We start from the raw sequence: 18,444 nt of genomic DNA, 5'->3' as shown, positions 1-18,444 counted from the left end.
AGGTAAGTAAATTGGTAAGTAAAATGTGTCCGTGTGTTGTGTAAGAGTGGAATCATGCCTAGCGAAAGAGGGATTGCAGATTGGTCGGTAAGTAAAATAGGTGTGGAAAGAAAGGTGAAAGAAAGAGAACGGGTGTTGTCTGTAGGAGGAGGTCCTTGGGCAGGTTGGGTGGGGTCAGAGAGGAGGGGGTATAGGAGGAGCCTGAGCAGAGGGGGTGGAGTTAGACAGCAGAGGAAGGGTATAGGAGGAGCCTAGTCAGATTGGTTGGGGTCAGAGAGGAGGGGGTATAGGAGGGGCCTGGGCAGAATGGGTGGGGTCAGACAGCAGAGGAGGGGCTTAGGAGGAGCCTGGGCAGAATGGGTGGAGTCAGACAGCAGAGGCGGGGCTTAGGAGGAGCCTAGTCAGATTGGGTGGGGTCAGAGAGGAAGGGTATAGGAGGAACCTGGGCAGAATGGGTGGGGTCAGACAGCAGAGGAGGGGCTTAGGAGGAGCCTAGTCAGATTGGGTGGGGTCAAATAGGAGGAGTATAGGAGGAGCCTGGGCAGAATGGGTGGGGTCAGAGGGGTATGGGAGGAGTCTGGGCAGAATGGGTGGAATCAGAGAGGAGGGGGAATTGGAGGAGCCTGAGCAGAGGGGTGTGGGGTTAGACAGCAGAGGAGGGGCTTAGGAGGAGCCTAGTCAGATTGGGTGGGGTCAAATAGGAGGGGTATAGGAGGAGCCTGGGCAGAATGGGTGGAGTCAGAGAGGAGGGGCTTAGGAGGAGCTTGGGCAGAATGGGTGGGGTCAGAGGGGTATGGGAGGAGCCTTGGCAGAATGGGTGGGGTCAGAGAGGAGGGGCTTAGGAGGAGCTTGGGCAGAATGGGTGGGGTCAGAGGGGTATGGGAGGAGCCTTGGCAGAATGGGTGGGGTCAGACAGCAGAGGAGGGGCTTAGGAGAGGCCTTGTCAGATTGGGTGGGGTCAAATAGGAGGAGCCTGGGCAGAATGGGTGGGGTCAGACAGCAGAGGAGGGGCTTAGGAGGAGGCTGGTCGGAGGGGTATAGGAGGAGCCTGGGCAGAATGGGTGGGGTCAGACAGCAGAGGAGGGGCTTAGGAGGAGCCTGGGCAGAATGGGTGGGGTCAGACAGCAGAGGAGGGGCTTAGGAGGAGCCTAGTCAGATTGGGTGGGGTCAGAGAGGAGCGGCTTAGGAGGAGCCTAGTCAGATTGGGTGGGGTCAAATAGGAGGAGCCTGGGCAGAATGGGTGGGGTCAGACAGCAGAGGAGGGGCTTAGGAGGAGCCTGGTCAGAGGGGTATAGGAGGAGCCTGAGCAGAGGGGGCGGGGTCAGACAGCAGAGGAGGGGCTTAGGAGGAGCCTAGTCAGATTGGGTGGGGTCGAATAGGAGGAGCCTAGTCAGAATGGGTGGGGTCAGACAGCAGAGGAGGGGCTTAGGAGGAGCCTGGGCAGAATGGGTGGAGTCAGACAGCAGAGGAGGGGCTTAGGAGGAGCCTAGTCAGATTGGGTGGGGTCAGAGAGGAGGGGCTTAGGAGGAGCCTAGTCAGATTGGGTGGGGTCAAATAGGAGGAGCCTGGGCAGAATGGGTGGGGTCAGACAGCAGAGGAGGGGCTTAGGAGGAACCTAGTCAGATTGGGTGGGGTCAGAGAGGAGGGGGTATAGGAGAAGCCTAGTCAGATTGGGTGGGGTCAGAGAGGAGGGGTATAGGAGGAACCTGGGCGGGTTGGGTGGGGTCAAATAGGAGGAGCCTGGGCAGAATGGGTGGGGTCAGACAGCTGAGGAGGGGCTTAGGAGGACCCTAGTCAGATTGGGTGGGGTCAAATAGGAGGAGCCTTGGCAGAATGGGTGGGGTCAGAGAGGAAGGGTATAGGAGGAGCCTGGGCAGAATGGGTGGAGTCAGAGAGGAGGAGCTTAGGAGGAGCCTGGGCAGAATGGGTGGAGTCAGAGAGGAGGGGCTTAGGAGGAGCCTGGGCAGAATGGGTGGAGTCAGAGAGGAGGGGGTATAGGAGGAGCCTAGTCAGATTGGGTGGGGTCAAATAGGAGGAGCCTTGGCAGAATGGGTGGAGTCAGAGAGGAGGGGGTATAGAAGGAGCCTGGGCAGAATGGGTGGGGTCAGACAGCAGAGGAGGGGTATAGGAGGAGCCTGGGCAGAATGAGTGGGGTCAGAGAGGAGGGGCTTAGGAGGAGCCTGGGCAGAATGGGTGGGGTCAGAGGGGTATGGGAGGAGCCTGGGCAGAATGGGTGGAGTCAGAGAGGAGGGGCTTAGGAGGAGCCTAGTCAGATTGGGTGGGGTCAGAGAGGAGGGGTATAGGAGGAACCTGGGCGGGTTGGGTTGGGTTGGGTGGGGTCAAATAGGAGGAGCCTGGGCAGAATGGGTGGAATCAGAGAGGAGGGGGTATAGGAGGAGCCTGAGCAGAGGGGGTGGGGTCAGACAGCAGAGGAGGGGCTTAGGAGGAGCCTTGGCAGAATGGGTGGAGTCAGAGAGGAGGGGGTATAGAAGGAGCCTGGGCAGAATGGGTGGGGTCAGACAGCAGAGGAGGGGCTTAGGAGGAGCCTGGTCAGAGGGGTCAGAGAGGAGGGGTATAGGAGGAGCCTAGTCAGAATGGGTGGGGTCAAATAGGAGGAGCCTGGGCAGAATGGGTGGGGTCAGACAGCAGAGGAGGGGCTTAGGAGGAGCCTAGTCAGATTGGGTGGGGTCAAATAGGAGGGGTATAGGAGGAGCCTGGGCAGAATGGGTGGGGTCAGAGAGGAGGGGGTATAGGCAGCGCCTGAGCAGAGGTGGTGGGGTTAGACAGCAGACGAGGGGTATAGGAGGAGCCTGGGCAGAATGAGTGGGGTCAGAGAGGAGGGGGTATAGGAGGAGCCTGGGCAGAATGGGTGGGGTCAGACAGCAGAGGAGCGGCTTAGGAGGAGCCTAGTCAGATTGGGTGGGGTCAAATAGGAGGAGCCTGGGCAGAATGGGTGAGGTCAGAGAGGAGGGGCTGAGGAAGAGCTTAGTCAGATTGGGTGGGGTCAAATAGGAGGAGCCTGGGCAGAATGGGTGAGGTCAGAGAGGAGGGGTATAGGAGGAGCCTGGGCAGAGGGGGTACAGGAGGAGCCTGGGCAGAATGAGTGCGGTCAGAGAGGAGGAGCTTAGGAGGAGCCTAGTCAGATTGGGTGGGGTCAGAGAGGAGGGGCTGAGGAGGAGCTTAGTCAGATTGGGTGGGGTCAGACAGCAGAGGAGGGGTTTAGGAGGAGCCTAGTCAGATTGGGTGGGTCAGAGAGGAGGGGCTGAGGAGGAGCTTAGTCAGAATGGGTGGGGTCAGACAGCAGAGGAGGGGCTTAGGAGGTGCCTAGTCAGATTGGGGTCAAATAAGAGGGGTACGGGAGGGGCCTGGGCAGAATGGGTGGAGTCAGAGAGGAGGGGGTATAGGAGGAGCCTAGTCAGATTGGGTGTGGTCAAATAGGAGGAGCCTGGGCAGAATGGGTGGGGTCTGAGGGCCTAGGAAGGGGTCATAGATGGAGGAGGATCCTGACTTATGGTGGGGAACTGCAAAAACTTTTTTAATGCACCCCCCTATACTTTCTGATTTCTGTTGGGAGGGGGCAGTCGGGGAGCAGTATTAAAAGGTGCTTAGGCGCAACGTGAAGAGCGATGAGGTGCACAGAATGGCATGCCTTCCAGGTACTTTTTGGGAGGGGCTACCATTATTTTTTATTGCTCTGATCCTCCCTCATGGGGTGTACCCCAAATGGTTAGGGGCAACGGGGGGGGGGGGTGGCAAAAAGCTGTTTGACAGTTTCTGTTACCAACAGGGGTCACCATACGATTCTGCTGTAGTTATGGTATTGAAAGGTACAACAAGGAGCATGTGAATGTATTTTTGCAGGTGGGGTGCCCCAAAATTTTACTGCCAGCAGCAGCAGCCCCCCTCCTCCCCACCCAGCAGATTGGTATAGGTACCTTTAGGACATTTCTGTTGAAAAAAAGAGGCTATAGCGAATCGTGCTATGAAATCCTAGAGCACTAACATTTGCTAAATAAAGGTGGCATCGGAGCATACGAATGAGGCAGAGAGAGGCTACTGTTGCCAATTGGTTTGGTGGGTCATAGTGAATAACCTCGGCATGCAAATAGGCAGTGTGAGGATTGGCAGTGTCTGTAGAGAATTTTGGCATGCTCTTCAGCTTATTTTTTTCCTCCTTACGTTGGCTATGAACTACAGAGGAAAGGCCCGGCCTTACTGTTGGACAAAACATGTATTTATGATTTTAAGAAGTGTAGTCTGACTGTACTGAGAGGGGCTGTACAGTATGGTAAATGCCTGTATACCCCTGCAATGTGCATCCAACTGTCACTTGAGATTCAGTAGCGAACGAAGCAGCTGGGTTACTGACTGAATGTAAATGGAAGGCACATAGCAAGGGTGTTTGTGGTCACTCAAATGATTGAAACCTGGTTGATGCACTACCAAAGCTGGGGTTCCAGGAGGGAACATTTGAGGGGCATTGAGATGGTGGTGCCCAGTGGTCAAAATACGTTTCAGAGACAGAGAGGTACTGCGGTCCTGGTCCCGCATTGGGGGTAGTCAAAAGTCCTGCTAAAGATTTCTGTCCAACTGTTACCACGTTTTGTGCAGCCTGGCTCCCTCTGTAACGATTCCCCAGTGTCTTTCGATCCTACAGATGACTGTAGCAAACTTCCCATATTTTTTCTTGGCCTCATACCCCCAAAGGAGTGCCTGACATTTTCCAGCCTACCGATACTCACATTCTGGGAAAAACCTCACTAACCATGCATATTTATGCACCACACATGGCAAATCCTTGCAATTGCAGAACATCATATCGCACTTGTCATCTTTGAGGTGCTGTAAGTATTTGGATTTGAGGGAAATATTCATCCTTGCTTGCTCTCCCACCTGAAGTCTATGGTGCTGCTGTTCCTTTCTCACATGTCCCTACAAAGAGACAAGTGACACACAGACTCAATCACTCAGCAAACATATATGCTTTGACGCTTTCATCTTGCTGTTTACCTTCCAAATGTTCCCCCTTCACCACAAATACAGGCCAGCCATTCCTCATCCCCTCAGTCATCGTAGTCCTTCACTCCTTAGGCCCTGCAAGACAAAAATGACCAAGAATCATGTCAGCAAGAAGAAGAAAAGCCTCAGTGTGCTCTTTTGGTCATACTGCTGCCCACTAGTAACACTTCATGGCCACTGCAGCTTAAGAATGGGACTGAGAAGAGGGCTCTCCTATGCAAATAATGTCCACCCATGCATACTTTCTTCTGAGACGGTCGGCGGCTTGTGCCGTGATACTGCCTCCAACATATGGTCTTCAACCAAATTTTAAAAAAGCCCACCTGCCTTAGACGAAGGATTTTGCCACTCGAAGGAAGCACATGGGGACATCACCATCATTTAGCAGGGTCCTAAATTGCCTGCTGTCCGCCTGTATACAGAACAAGGACGTTCGTGGCCGTTCGTGAGCGTTCTTCAAAGGAAGGAGGTGGGTGAATAAATCCAAGATGCCAGGGCAGGCCCAGCCCAGCCCAGTGCAGCCCAGCCCGGCACAGCGCACTGCTGTGGAGGTCCACTCCTTCACATCCTGCAGCAGGCATGATGCAGATCTACTAGAGCAAAGGCTTGACTCTGCTCCTGTCTGTCTCTTAAAGGAAACAATCTTTCCAACTTCTTATTGCACCTAATAAATGGACTCTAGCTAGCCTCAAACTCGACCCATCATTTCATTAGCCAGAGCTCATACTTGACCTTTATTTCTATCCAAGCTCACTGGCACCAAACCCCTGATTTGAGCGAGTGGCTCACACTAAAATGAAAAATCACCATCAACCAACCTATTTTACAATAAGTGTAGCACCATCCTCGCATTCTTGTGCTCAGTTATAACCCCCAATACCACAATTGCACTCTGCAATTCACCAAACTTAAAGGACAAAGAATGAAGACATTGATAAAGGAAGATAAGGCCTTGTTCCTAGCACCTACTTGAGAAATAGGGCGGTTGGTAGAAGGTCATGAGAGAAAACATATGAAATGTTGGGAGACACCTGCCAAAAAAACACTAGCAAAAAAAAAAAATCACTGTTTGAAAATTTCCCACCTTGGGATACTTCTACAGCACTGGCAGGATTCGAACCCTGGCCTGTGAGGGCTGTCCCCCCCAAAGGTACAAGCCTTACCTTTGAGCTATCTCCTTGGTGGTCTAGAGGATTGCAGTAGTAACTATAAGCAACATACAGGCCTTGGTGTCCTTCCCTGTGGAAATGGATGACCATGACATAAGGACAATTTGATAGGCTACTTACATGGAAACCAGAAAAACACTTAGCAAAAAAAAAAAAAGAAAATCACTGTTTGAAAATTTCCCACCTTGGGATACTTCTACAGCACTGGCAGGATTCAAACCCTGGCCTGTGAGGGCTGTCCCCACCAAAGGTACAAGCCTTACCTTTGAGCTATAGCTCCTTGGTGGTCTGGAGGATTGCAGTAGTAACTATAAGCAACATACAGGCCTCGGTGTCCTTTCCTGTGGCTTCCATTGCACATTAAATGGATGACCATGACATACGGACAATTTGATAGGCTACTTACATGGAAACCAGAAAAACACTTAGCAAAAAAATAAAAGAAAATCACTGTTTGAAAATTTCCCACCTTGGATAGTTCTACAGCACTGGCAGGATTCGAACCCTGGCCTGTGAGGGCTGTCCCCACCAAAGGTACAAGCCTTACCTTTGAGCTATAACTCCTTGGTGGTCTAGAGGATTGCAGTAGTAACTATAAGCAACATACAGGCCTTGGTGTCCTTCCCTGTCGCTTCCATTGCACATTAAAAGGATGACCATGACATAAGGACAATTTGATAGGCTACTTACATGGAAACCAGTGTGGTCCAGTGGGTAAGTTCCTGCCTTCCATCCAGGCAACCAGGGTTCAAATCCCGGGTTCGGCACCAGGTAAGTAAATTGGTAAGTAAAATGTGTCCGTGTGTTGTGTAAGAGTGGAATCATGCCTAGCGAAAGAGGGATTGCAGATTGGTCGGTAAGTAAAATAGGTGTGGAAAGAAAGGTGAAAGAAAGAGAACGGGTGTTGTCTGTAGGAGGAGGACCTTGGGCAGGTTCGGTGGGGTCAGAGAGGAGGAGCTTAGGAGGAGCCTGGGCAGAATGGGTGGGGTCAGACAGCAGAGGAGGGGCTTAGGAGGAGCCTGGGCAGAATGGGTGGAGTCAGCGAGGAGGGGGTATAGGAGGAGCCTGGGTAGAATGGGTGGGGTCAGACAGCAGAGGAGGGGCTTAGGAGGAGCCTAGTCAGATTGGGTGGGGTCAAATAGGAGGAGCCTGGGCAGAATGGGTGGGGTCAGACAGCAGAGGAGGGGCTTAGCAGGAGCCTAGTCAGATTGGGTGGGGTCAGAGAAGAGCGGCTTAGGAGGAGCCTAGTCAGATTGGGTGGGGTCAAATAGGAGGAGCCTGGGCAGAATGGGTGGGGTCAGACAGCAGAGGAGGGGTTTAGGAGGAGCCTAGTCAGAATGGGTGGGGTCAGACAGCAGAGGAGGGGCTTAGGAGGAGCCTGGGCAGAATGGGTGGAGTCAGACAGCAGAGGAGGGGCTTAGGAGGAGCCTAGTCAGATTGGGTGGGGTCAGAGAGGAGGGGCTTAGGAGGAGCCTAGTCAGATTGGGTGGGGTCAAATAGGAGGAGCCTGGGCAGAATGGGTGGGGTCGGACAGCAGAGGAGGGGCTTAGGGGAAGCCTAGTCAGATTGGGTGGGGTCAGAGAGGAGGGGCTTAGGAGGAGCCTAGTCAGATTGGGTGGGGTCAGAGAGGAGGGGTATAGGAGGAACCTGGGCGGGTTGGGTGGGGTCAAATAGGAGGAGCCTGGGCAGAATGGGTGGGGACAGCAGAGGAGGGGCTTAGGAGGAGCCTGGTCGGAGGGGTATAGGAGGAGCCTGGGCAGAATGGGTGGGGTCAGACAGCAGAGGAGGGGTTTAGGAGGAGCTTAGTCAGAATGGGTGGGGTCAGACAGCAGAGGAGGGGCTTAGGAGGAGCCTGGGCAGAATGGGTGGAGTCAGACAGCAGAGGAGGGGCTTAGGAGGAGCCTAGTCAGATTGGGTGGGGTCAGAGAGGAGGGGCTTAGGAGGAGCCTAGTCAGATTGGGTGGGGTCAAATAGGAGGAGCCTGGGCAGAATGGGTGGGGTCGGACAGCAGAGGAGGGGCTTAGGAGGAGCCTAGTCAGATTGGGTGGGGTCAGAGAGGAGGGGCTTAGGAGGAGCCTAGTCAGATTGGGTGGGGTCAGAGAGGAGGGGTATAGGAGGAACCTGGGCGGGTTGGGTGGGGTCAAATAGGAGGAGCCTGGGCAGAATGGGTGGGGTCAGAGAGGAAGGGTATAGGAGGAGCCTGGGCAGAATGGGTGGGGTCTGAGAGGAAGGATATAGGAGGAGCCTGGGCAGAATGGGTGGAGTCAGAGAGGAGGGGCTTAGGAGGAGCCTGGGCAGAATGGGTATAGGAGGAGCCTGGGCAGAATGGGTGGGGTCAGAGAGGAGGGGGTATAGCAGGTGCCTGAGCAGAGGTGGTGGGGTTAGACAGCAGAGGAGGGGTATAGGAGGAGCCTGGGCAGAATGAGTGGGGTCAGAGAGGAGGGGCTTAGGAGGAGCCTGGGCAGAATGGGTGGGGTCAGAGGGGTATGGGAGGAGCCTGGGCAGAATGGGTGGAATCAGGGAGGAGGGGCTTAGGAGGAGCCTGAGCAGAGGGGGCGGGGTCAGACAGCAGAGGAGGGGCTTAGGAGGAGCCTATTCAGATTGGGTGTGGTCAAATAGGAGGAGCCTGGGCAGAATGGGTGGGGTCAGACAGCAGAGGAGGGGCTTAGGAGGAGCCTAGTCAGATTGGGTGGGGTCGAATAGGAGGAGCCTGGGCAGAATGGGTGGGGTCAGACAGCAGAGGAGGGGCTTAGGAGGAGCCTAGTCAGATTGGGTGGGGTCAAATAGGAGGGGTATAGGAGGAGCCTGGGCAGAATGGGTGGAGTCAGAGAGGAGGGGCTTAGGAGGAGCCTGGGCAGAATGGGTGGGGTCAGAGAGGAGGGGGTATAGGAGGAGCCTGGGCAGGTTGGGTGGGGTCAAATAGGAGGAGCCTGGGCAGAATGGGTGGGGTCAGACAGCAGAGGAGGGGCTTAGGAGGAGCCTAGTCAGATTGGGTGGGGTCAAATAGGAGGGGTATAGGAGGAGCCTGGGCAGAATGGGTGGATTCAGAGAGGAGGGGGTATAGGAGGAGCCTGAGCAGAATGGGTGGAGTCAGAGAGGAGGGGGTATAGGAGGAGCCTGGGCAGAATGGGTGGGGTCAGAGAGGAGGGGCTTAGGAGGAGCTTGGGCAGAATGGGTGGGGTCAGAGGGGTATGGGAGGAGCCTTGGCAGAATGGGTGGGGTCAGAGAGGAGGGGCTTAGGAGGAGCTTGGGCAGAATGGGTGGGGTCAGAGAGGAGGGGGTATAGGAGGAGCCTGGGCAGAATGGGTGGGGTCAGACAGCAGAGGAGGGGCTTAGGAGGAGCCTAGTCAGATTGGGTGGGGTCAAATAGGAGGAGCCTGGGCAGAATGGGTGGGGTCAGACAGCAGAGGAGGGGCTTAGGAGGAGCCTAGTCAGATTGGGTGGGGTCAGAGAGGAGCGGCTTAGGAGGAGCCTAGTCAGATTGGGTGGGGTCAAAAAGGAGGAGCCTGGGCAGAATGGGTGGGGTCAGACAGCAGAGGAGGGGCTTAGGAGGAGCCTGGTCGGAGGGGTATAGGAGGAGCCTGGGCAGAATGGGTGGGGTCAGACAGCAGAGCAGGGGTTTAGGAGGAGCCTAGTCAGAATGGGTGGGGTCAGACAGCAGAGGAGGGGCTTAGGAGGAGCCTGGGCAGAATGGGTGGAGTCAGACAGCAGAGGAGGGGCTTAGGAGGAGCCTAGTCAGATTGGGTGGGGTCAGAGAGGAGGGGCTTAGGAGGAGCCTAGTCAGATTGGGTGGGGTCAAATAGGAGGAGCCTGGGCAGAATGGGTGGGGTCAGACAGCAGAGGAGGGGCTTAGGAGGAACCTAGTCAGATTGGGTGGGGTCAGAGAGGAGGGGGTATAGGAGAAGCCTAGTCAGATTGGGTGGGGTCAGAGAGGAGGGGTATAGGAGGAACCTGGGCGGGTTGGGTTGGGTGGGGTCAAATAGGAGGAGCCTGGGCAGAATGGGTGGGGTCAGACAGCTGAGGAGGGGCTTAGGAGGAGCCTGGGCAGAATGGGTGGAGTCAGAGAGGAGGGGGTATAGGAGGAGCCTAGTCAGATTGGGTGGGGTCAGAGGGGTCAGAGAGGAGGGGTATAGGAGGAGCCTGGGCAGAATGGGTGGGGTCAGAGAGGAGGGGGTATAGGAGGCGCCTGAGCAGAGGTGGTGGGGTTAGACAGCAGAGGAGGGTATAGGAGGAGCCTGGGCAGAATGAGTGGGGTCAGAGAGGAGGGGCTTAGGAGGAGCCTGGGCAGAATGGGTGGGGTCAGAGAGGAGGGGGTATAGGAGGAGCCTGGGCAGAATGAGTGGGGTCAGAGAGGAGGGGCTTAGGAGGAGCCTGGGCAGAATGGGTGGGGTCAGAGGGGTATGGGAGGAGCCTGGGCAGAATGGGTGGGGTCAGACAGCTGAGGAGGGGCTTAGGAGGAGCCTTGGCAGAATGGGTGGGGTCAGAGAGGAAGGGTATAGGAGGAGCCTGGGCAGAATGGGTGGAGTCAGAGAGGAGGGGCTTAGGAGGAGCCTGGGCAGAATGGGTGGAGTCAGAGAGGAGGGGGTATAGGAGGAGCCTAGTCAGATTGGGTGGGGTCAGAGGGGTCAGAGGGGTCAGAGAGGAGGGGTATAGGAGGAGCCTGGGCAGAATGGGTGGGGTCAGAGAGGAGGGGGTATAGGAGGCGCCTGAGCAGAGGTGGTGGGGTTAGACAGCAGAGGAGGGGTATAGGAGGAGCCTGGGCAGAATGAGTGGGGTCAGAGAGGAGGGGCTTAGGAGGAGCCTGGGCAGAATGGGTGGGGTCAGAGGGGTATGGGAGGAGCCTGGGCAGAATGGGTGGAGTCAGAGAGGAGGGGCTTAGGAGGAGCCTAGTCAGATTGGGTGGGGTCAGAGAGGAGGGGTATAGGAGGAACCTGGGCGGGTTGGGTTGGGTTGGGTGGGGTCAAATAGGAGGAGCCTGGGCAGAATGGGTGGGGTCAGACAGCTGAGGAGGGGCTTAGGAGGAGCCTAGTCAGATTGGGTGGGGTCAAATAGGAGGGGTATAGGAGGAGCCTGGGCATAATGGGTGGGGTCAGAAGGGTATGGGAGGAGCCTGGGCAGAATGGGTGGAATCAGAGAGGAGGGGGTATAGGAGGAGCCTGAGCAGAGGGGGTGGGGTCAGACAGCAGAGGAGGGGCTTAGGAGGAGCCAAGTCAGATTGGGTGGGGTCAAATAGGAGGAGCCTTGGCAGAATGGGTGGAGTCAGAGAGGAGGGGGTATAGGAGGAGCCTGGGCAGAATGGGTGGGGTCAGACAGCAGAGGAGCGGCTTAGGAGGAGCCTAGTCAGATTGGGTGGGGTCAAATAGGAGGAGCCTGGGCAGAATGGGTGAGGTCAGAGAGGAGGGGCTGAGGAAGAGCCTAGTCAGATTGGGTGGGGTCAAATAGGAGGGGTATAGGAGGAGCCTGGGCAGAATGGGTGGGGTCAGACAGCAGAGGAGCGGCTTAGGAGGAGCCTAGTCAGATTGGGTGGGGTCAAATAGGAGGAGCCTGGGCAGAATGGGTGAGGTCAGAGAGGAGGGGTATAGGAGGAGCCTGGGCAGAGGGGGTACAGGAGGAGCCTGGGCAGAATGAGTGCGGTCAGAGAGGAGGGGCTTAGGAGGAGCCTAGTCAGATTGGGTGGGGTCAGAGAGGAGGGGCTGAGGAGGAGCTTAGTCAGATTGGGTGGGGTCAGACAGCAGAGGAGGGGTTTAGGAGGAGCCTAGTCAGATTGGGTGGGTCAGAGAGGAGGGGCTGAGGAGGAGCTTAGTCAGAATGGGTGGGGTCAGACAGCAGAGGAGGGGCTTAGGAGGTGCCTAGTCAGATTGGGGTCAAATAAGAGGGGTACGGGAGGGGCCTGTGCAGAATGGGTGGAGTCAGAGAGGAGGGGGTATAGGAGGAGCCTAGTCAGATTGGGTGTGGTCAAATAGGAGGAGCCTGGGCAGAATGGGTGGGGTCTGAGGGCCTAGGAAGGGGTCATAGATGGAGGAGGATCCTGACTTATGGTGGGGAACTGCAAAAACTTTTTTAATGCACCCCCCTATACTTTCTGATTTCTGTTGGGAGGGGGCAGTCGGGGAGCAGTATTAAAAGGTGCTTAGGCGCAACGTGAAGAGCGATGAGGTGCACAGAATGGCATGCCTTCCAGGTACTTTTTGGGAGGGGCTACCATTACTTTTTTATTGCTCTGATCCTCCCTCATGGGGTGTACCCCAAATGGTTAGGGGCAACAGGGGGGGGTGGCAAAAAGCTGTTTGACAGTTTCTGTTACCAACAGGGGTCACCATACGATTCTGCTGTAGTTATGGTATTGAAAGGTACAACAAGGAGCATGTGAATGTATTTTTGCAGGTGGGGTGCCCCAAAATTTTACTGCCAGCAGCAGCAGCCCCCCTCCTCCCCACCCAGCAGATTGGTATAGGTACCTTTAGGACATTTCTGTTGAAAAAAAGAGGCTATAGCGAATCGTGCTATGAAATCCTAGAGCACTAACATTTGCTAAATAAAGGTGGCATCGGAGCATACGAATGAGGCAGAGAGAGGCTACTGTTGCCAATTGGTTTGGTGGGTCATAGTGAATAACCTCGGCATGCAAATAGGCAGTGTGAGGATTGGCAGTGTCTGTAGAGAATTTTGGCATGCTCTTCAGCTTATTTTTTTCCTCCTTACGTTGGCTATGAACTACAGAGGAAAGGCCCGGCCTTACTGTTGGACAAAACATGTATTTATGATTTTAAGAAGTGTAGTCTGACTGTACTGAGAGGGGCTGTACAGTATGGTAAATGCCTGTATACCCCTGCAATGTGCATCCAACTGTCACTTGAGATTCAGTAGCGAACGAAGCAGCTGGGTTACTGACTGAATGTAAATGGAAGGCACATAGCAAGGGTGTTTGTGGTCACTCAAATGATTGAAACCTGGTTGATGCACTACCAAAGCTGGGGTTCCAGGAGGGAACATTTGAGGGGCATTGAGATGGTGGTGCCCAGAGGTCAAAATACGTTTCAGAGACAGAGAGGTATTGCGGTCCTGGTCCCGCATTGGGGGTAGTCAAAAGTCCTGCTAAAGATTTCTGTCCAACTGTTACCACGTTTTGTGCAGCCTGGCTCCCTCCGTAACGATTCCCCAGTGTCTTTCGATCCTACAGATGACTGTAGCAAACTTCCCATATTTTTTCTTGGCCTCATACCCCCAAAGGAGTGCCTGACATTTTCCAGCCTACCGATACTCACATTCTGGGAAAAACCTCACTAACCATGCATATTTATGCACCACACATGGCAAATCCTTGCAATTGCAGAACATCATATCGCACTTGTCATCTTTGAGGTGCTGTAAGTATTTGGATTTGAGGGAAATATTCATCCTTGCTTGCTCTCCCACCTGAAGTCTATGGTGCTGCTGTTCCTTTCTCACATGTCCCTACAAAGAGACAAGTGACACACAGACTCAATCACTCAGCAAACATATATGCTTTGACGCTTTCATCTTGCTGTTTACCTTCCAAATGTTCCCCCTTCACCACAAATACAGGCCAGCCATTCCTCATCCCCTCAGTCATCGTAGTCCTTCACTCCTTAGGCCCTGCAAGACAAAAATGACCAAGAATCATGTTGTCATGTGCTTATCTAGGTTCCTGATCGATACTGTGACCTTATGCCCCTATTCGGCTATAAATCCATTTATTCCCTATATTGGCATAACCGTTCAAGTGCGATTTTCTGTAAAGTCATCTCTGGTCTCACACGAGCAGAGCCACAGAGCCACATTCCAGCATGACTCTCTGCTACTTCCTTTGCGACCAATTAGTGCAATGACAGAGCAGCAGTCACTATCTGATATTCCTAGATAACACTCCGAGTTCTTCAACAAGATAAAAACTTAGCAAACCTGGAAATCCCCGCTTGCTATGTTTTGATTAGTAATGGAACTCTAATGAGCAACTGATAACTATCACTTCCTAGTGACATCTTTAATTGACGTCTTATGTCCAGCAAACTTGCGTCAAACCCGGCACCTGTCAGGTATAAATATTACCAACGTTGCCTTAAGCAATGAGCGAACATGTTGCTGATGCCAGCTGCCTGCATGACCCCGTGTTGGTAAAAACTAGCACTCTGTCGCTGCAGCCTGCTATCCTGTGGTGGTGAAGCTACTGATTACCATTATCGCCGCTACAGCGCGACCTATGGTGCAGTACGCTTGAGGAGCCGTGCAGCCGTCCTCTGCGAAGACATCCAGCCCAGCTGCCCGCAGACGCTGTCACCCCTCCTTCCTCGACGCGCTGAGAGAAGCCGCTGCCTTTCTCGTGCAGAGAAATCCAGTCCCGGCGCTTCCAGTTTACCCTCGCAGGTGACTGGGATATCGAGAGAGACCCCTGAAGGAGATACCAATCCTCCATCATTCTATTCAGAGGTATGGTGTTGACTAAACCCTTAGACGAGAATTCTTGAAACAAACCTTGGCAAAACCAACTTAACTTAAGCTACTTACTTACTCCCCCTTCTCACGTGTTAGGCTTAGGTCAGGCACACAGGGGTAGGCTTAGTTAGAAGCCCCAGTTGAGTATGTTAGCCTAATGTATATATGACTGTATATATGTTTTATTACTTTTAAACCATTGTATGGCTAAGAAACCATATCAATGCTTTTACAGTTCTATTTCGCTATTCTTATCTTACTGTACGTACTTTTTATAATAACAGTTATTGCAATTGTGGCAATACATTTCTCTTGTATGAGAAGAAAGACTGTTCAATAAATGTTAACCCTTTATTGATAAACGCCCGTCTCTCTATTCTCTACATACTGTGAAAGTAAACTGCACTAGACTGACTGAGTGAAATCTATGTCTATTGTTTCACACGACCCTAGAGATCGACTCTTGATCTGAGGAGCAAAGTTGTCATGTTGCACGGTTGTTGGAAAGCTGAATCCCTTCTTGTCTGTGCCAAGGAAGCTGATCACTTCCTATGCAGAGAAGAAAGTTTCCAGTGACCTCTGAGCTAGTTGGTAACACAACCCAATTAAGTTTAGCATAGTCAGTGGAGGCCTGGAATATAAGCAGTTCCACGTCGATACTACTGTTTATGTTATTCCAATGCGCAGGGCCTAGTGGGAAACTAGGAACTACACTACATGGCGCCCTAACGTTTGGTAAGGCGATAAACTAACGTAAGACTTGTAGAGTAACTCAGTCGTGCATATTTCACACCCCTTTCGCCCGTAAATACTCCAATAGACGTCTGGAGTGGGTGAAAGGTTAAAATCCGCCCGACCTTAGTAGGAAGAGATTCCTATGTAAAGCTCTGGTTTATTCAACGTTGAAGGATACAGTGTTCCAAAATATTGTGCATCTAATCTTTGTCTCCTTGGAGACCTACTCTGCAAAGCCTGCATTTCTAAAGAAATGACAGACAGTGAAGAAGAAAGGGAAGCAGTTAGACTGGCATCCCAGCTAATGGAGGAAGACACGAGTCTCCTAGAAACAGACCCGGATGCTATTATCATCCCGGTCCAGTTAAGAAGATCTATAACTTTAAAACTTATAGAACACGGACTGACACCTCAAGGTGGTACAGTAATTTTCGTGATAGAGGCTCACGAGTATCGGCAGACAGAGGTATTCTATTCATGGATAAACTTTCCAGCGGTAAACGCTATAACACAAGAGTTTCACTATTACAAAATAGAGGAACCTCCGGGAGAGTACGCTCCTTTCGAGGAGGTTGAAATCCCACTTAAATTTCAAGAGCACCTGCTCTGGTTTAATGGCGCCCTAAAACACAATGATCACATAACTAGGCTCGGTCCACTAGGTAGACCAGGAGCCACGTGGCCGGTTCTAGCCAGCTACACACCACATCCTGACATTGCAAAAATGTCTAGAGAAGAGCTGTTAGTACAGCTAAACACATTAATAAAAATACATAGGCAATTAGTCCAATATGTAATACGGACTGCAACAGTCCAGCCAGCTGTTAATTCACCACAGCTGACCCCTCATCAGGGGAACACAAATAAAATTACACCACAGAACATACAGTCATGTCTTGGTAAAACACCCGTAAAACGGGAACAAATTCCTTTCTGGTTAGCCCAGAAAATCACTCAAATAGAGGCAGTATTTCCTGATACTACCCCTATTGAGAAACACAGAATCTTGACCATCTGCCTTCCTATGGGAATCGCACCACACGTGGAGGACTGCGACACTTGGGGTACAGTCTTTGCTTCCATTTACACAAAAACACACGGTGTTCCGTCTATGGCGGTAATACCAGACGTGCTAAAACAGATTCAAAATGAATTCGGTCCAGAGCCCGCTTTAAATCTAGGTATGAAATTACTGAAAGACTTCAAGCAGGTCACGGCTATATTATTAGCCAACGTAAAGGGAGAAGCAGCATCTGTGGCGATTCGCCAGAAGTTGAGGGAAACAGATATAAAAGATCCTGTTGAGCTTGCCAAAATCATAGAAAAATGCTATGAAGAATTAGGTAGAGACAGCTTGGGTGGAAAACCAGTTAAGCCCCAACTGCTCGAAAATCCAGAAAAATTATTTATTAAAAATAATTTAAACACTCCTAAAAAGAGCTGGGATGGAAATAAACAATCCACTCCCAAGGAAAAAGTTTTCCAGTCCAGAGGAAGGTCTCCTCGACGGAGGGAGAGAACTCCGACTCGAGAACGCCAGTCTCCCCAACGGGAGCCCTCTGAGAAAAGATATAACCTTAGAAATAGGGATAATATAAAAAAACCTGATAGATATCAAAGTATTGATACACGTCCCTCTCGATCTTTTCCACAGAATTCGGAAAGAAGAGGACGGTCAGACCCAGGAGAGCACACCAAGTCCAAAGACAAGGAACCTGCTCAAAATAAGAAATCTCAATTTCCTAAAAAGAAGGTAGCCAGTATTAGAGTAATCAACCATGCCGAGAATACTGAGGACACAGTTGAAAAACGGGGAGTGGGCATTGACAATGTTGGACAGTGCAGCAGAAATCAGTATAGCGCGCAAGAACTTAATGAGTCATCTGGAGACAGTGGACACGAATGAATACATTCAGGTTGAAACTGCCGACGCCAGGCTTAGCGAGCCCCATAAAATATACGAAATAACATTGCGTATAGAGGGTGATAAGACTAGGAAAATTAAGGGTCTATTTTGGGATAAGCTCTCAAAAGGCTATGATATTCTGTTAGCTGAAAAAGATTGGCCCCCCGGAGTTTGTCAGGGAGTGCCCTCGTGGCGAAGAGGTAATTATGCCTGCCTTCTCGAATCACATACCGATTCACAAAAAATACACATATGCAAGGAAATGGGCAGTAGCCCAGGCACCTGCATTGTATAAAAATCATGTAGGATGGGATGAGGATTCACCGCCTCACAAAATCCAACTAAAAAGTGAACCAACTGCCCAACGGCAGTATCCCATAAAGCAAGAAGCTAAAAAACAAGTCAGGGAGATCTTAGATCAACTTGAGTACCAGGGGGTGATTGAAACATGCACCTCTCAAATGAACAATCCTTTGTTTCCTGTCTCCAAGCCAGACAATTCATATCGTCTAGTTTTGGACTACAGACACCTTAATACATGTTGCAAAACTTTTGCAGTACAAAACTCGCATACTGCAGCCCTAATGAATAACATAGTTAGGAAAAAATACAAAACGACATTAGACATTTCTAATGGTTTCTTTTGTCAAAACATTGCACCAGAAAGCAGATACTTGACCGCTTTCTCCGCATTTGGGTCACAGAAAAAATTCTGTCGACTCCCACAGGGGTTCAAGAACAGCCCAGGACTATTCTCAGCTAGGGTAACAGAGTTACTACAAATCTATGATGATGAAGCATTATCTTACGTAGATGATATTTATCTCACAGACGACGACTTGGATACTCACTTGAAAAGGGTGAACACCATTATACTTGCGTTCGCAGCAGAGGGTTACAAATTCAACTTTAAAAAGTCCCGAATTGCCCATCTGACAGTACTATTCTTAGGGTACGAATTATCAAGTGAAGGGAAAAGCCTAGCGGACAACTTCTTAGAGAAGTGCGCTGTACTCCAAGCTCCGAAAACGCTGAAGAATTTACAATCCATTCTAGGTTTTCTGAATTTCGGAAGAACTTACATCCTAAATTACGCAGAGAGGGTTAAACCTCTCTACGAACTAATAAAACCTGATTTAAAACAAATCAATTGGACTCAAA

The sequence above is a fragment of the Lissotriton vulgaris genome, chromosome 1_1, assembly GCF_964263255.1.
Source record: "Lissotriton vulgaris chromosome 1_1, aLisVul1.2, whole genome shotgun sequence".
NCBI lineage: Eukaryota > Metazoa > Chordata > Amphibia > Caudata > Salamandridae > Lissotriton > Lissotriton vulgaris.
The sequence above is the reverse complement of the archived record's forward strand: the minus strand, read 5'-3'. Positions refer to the sequence as shown.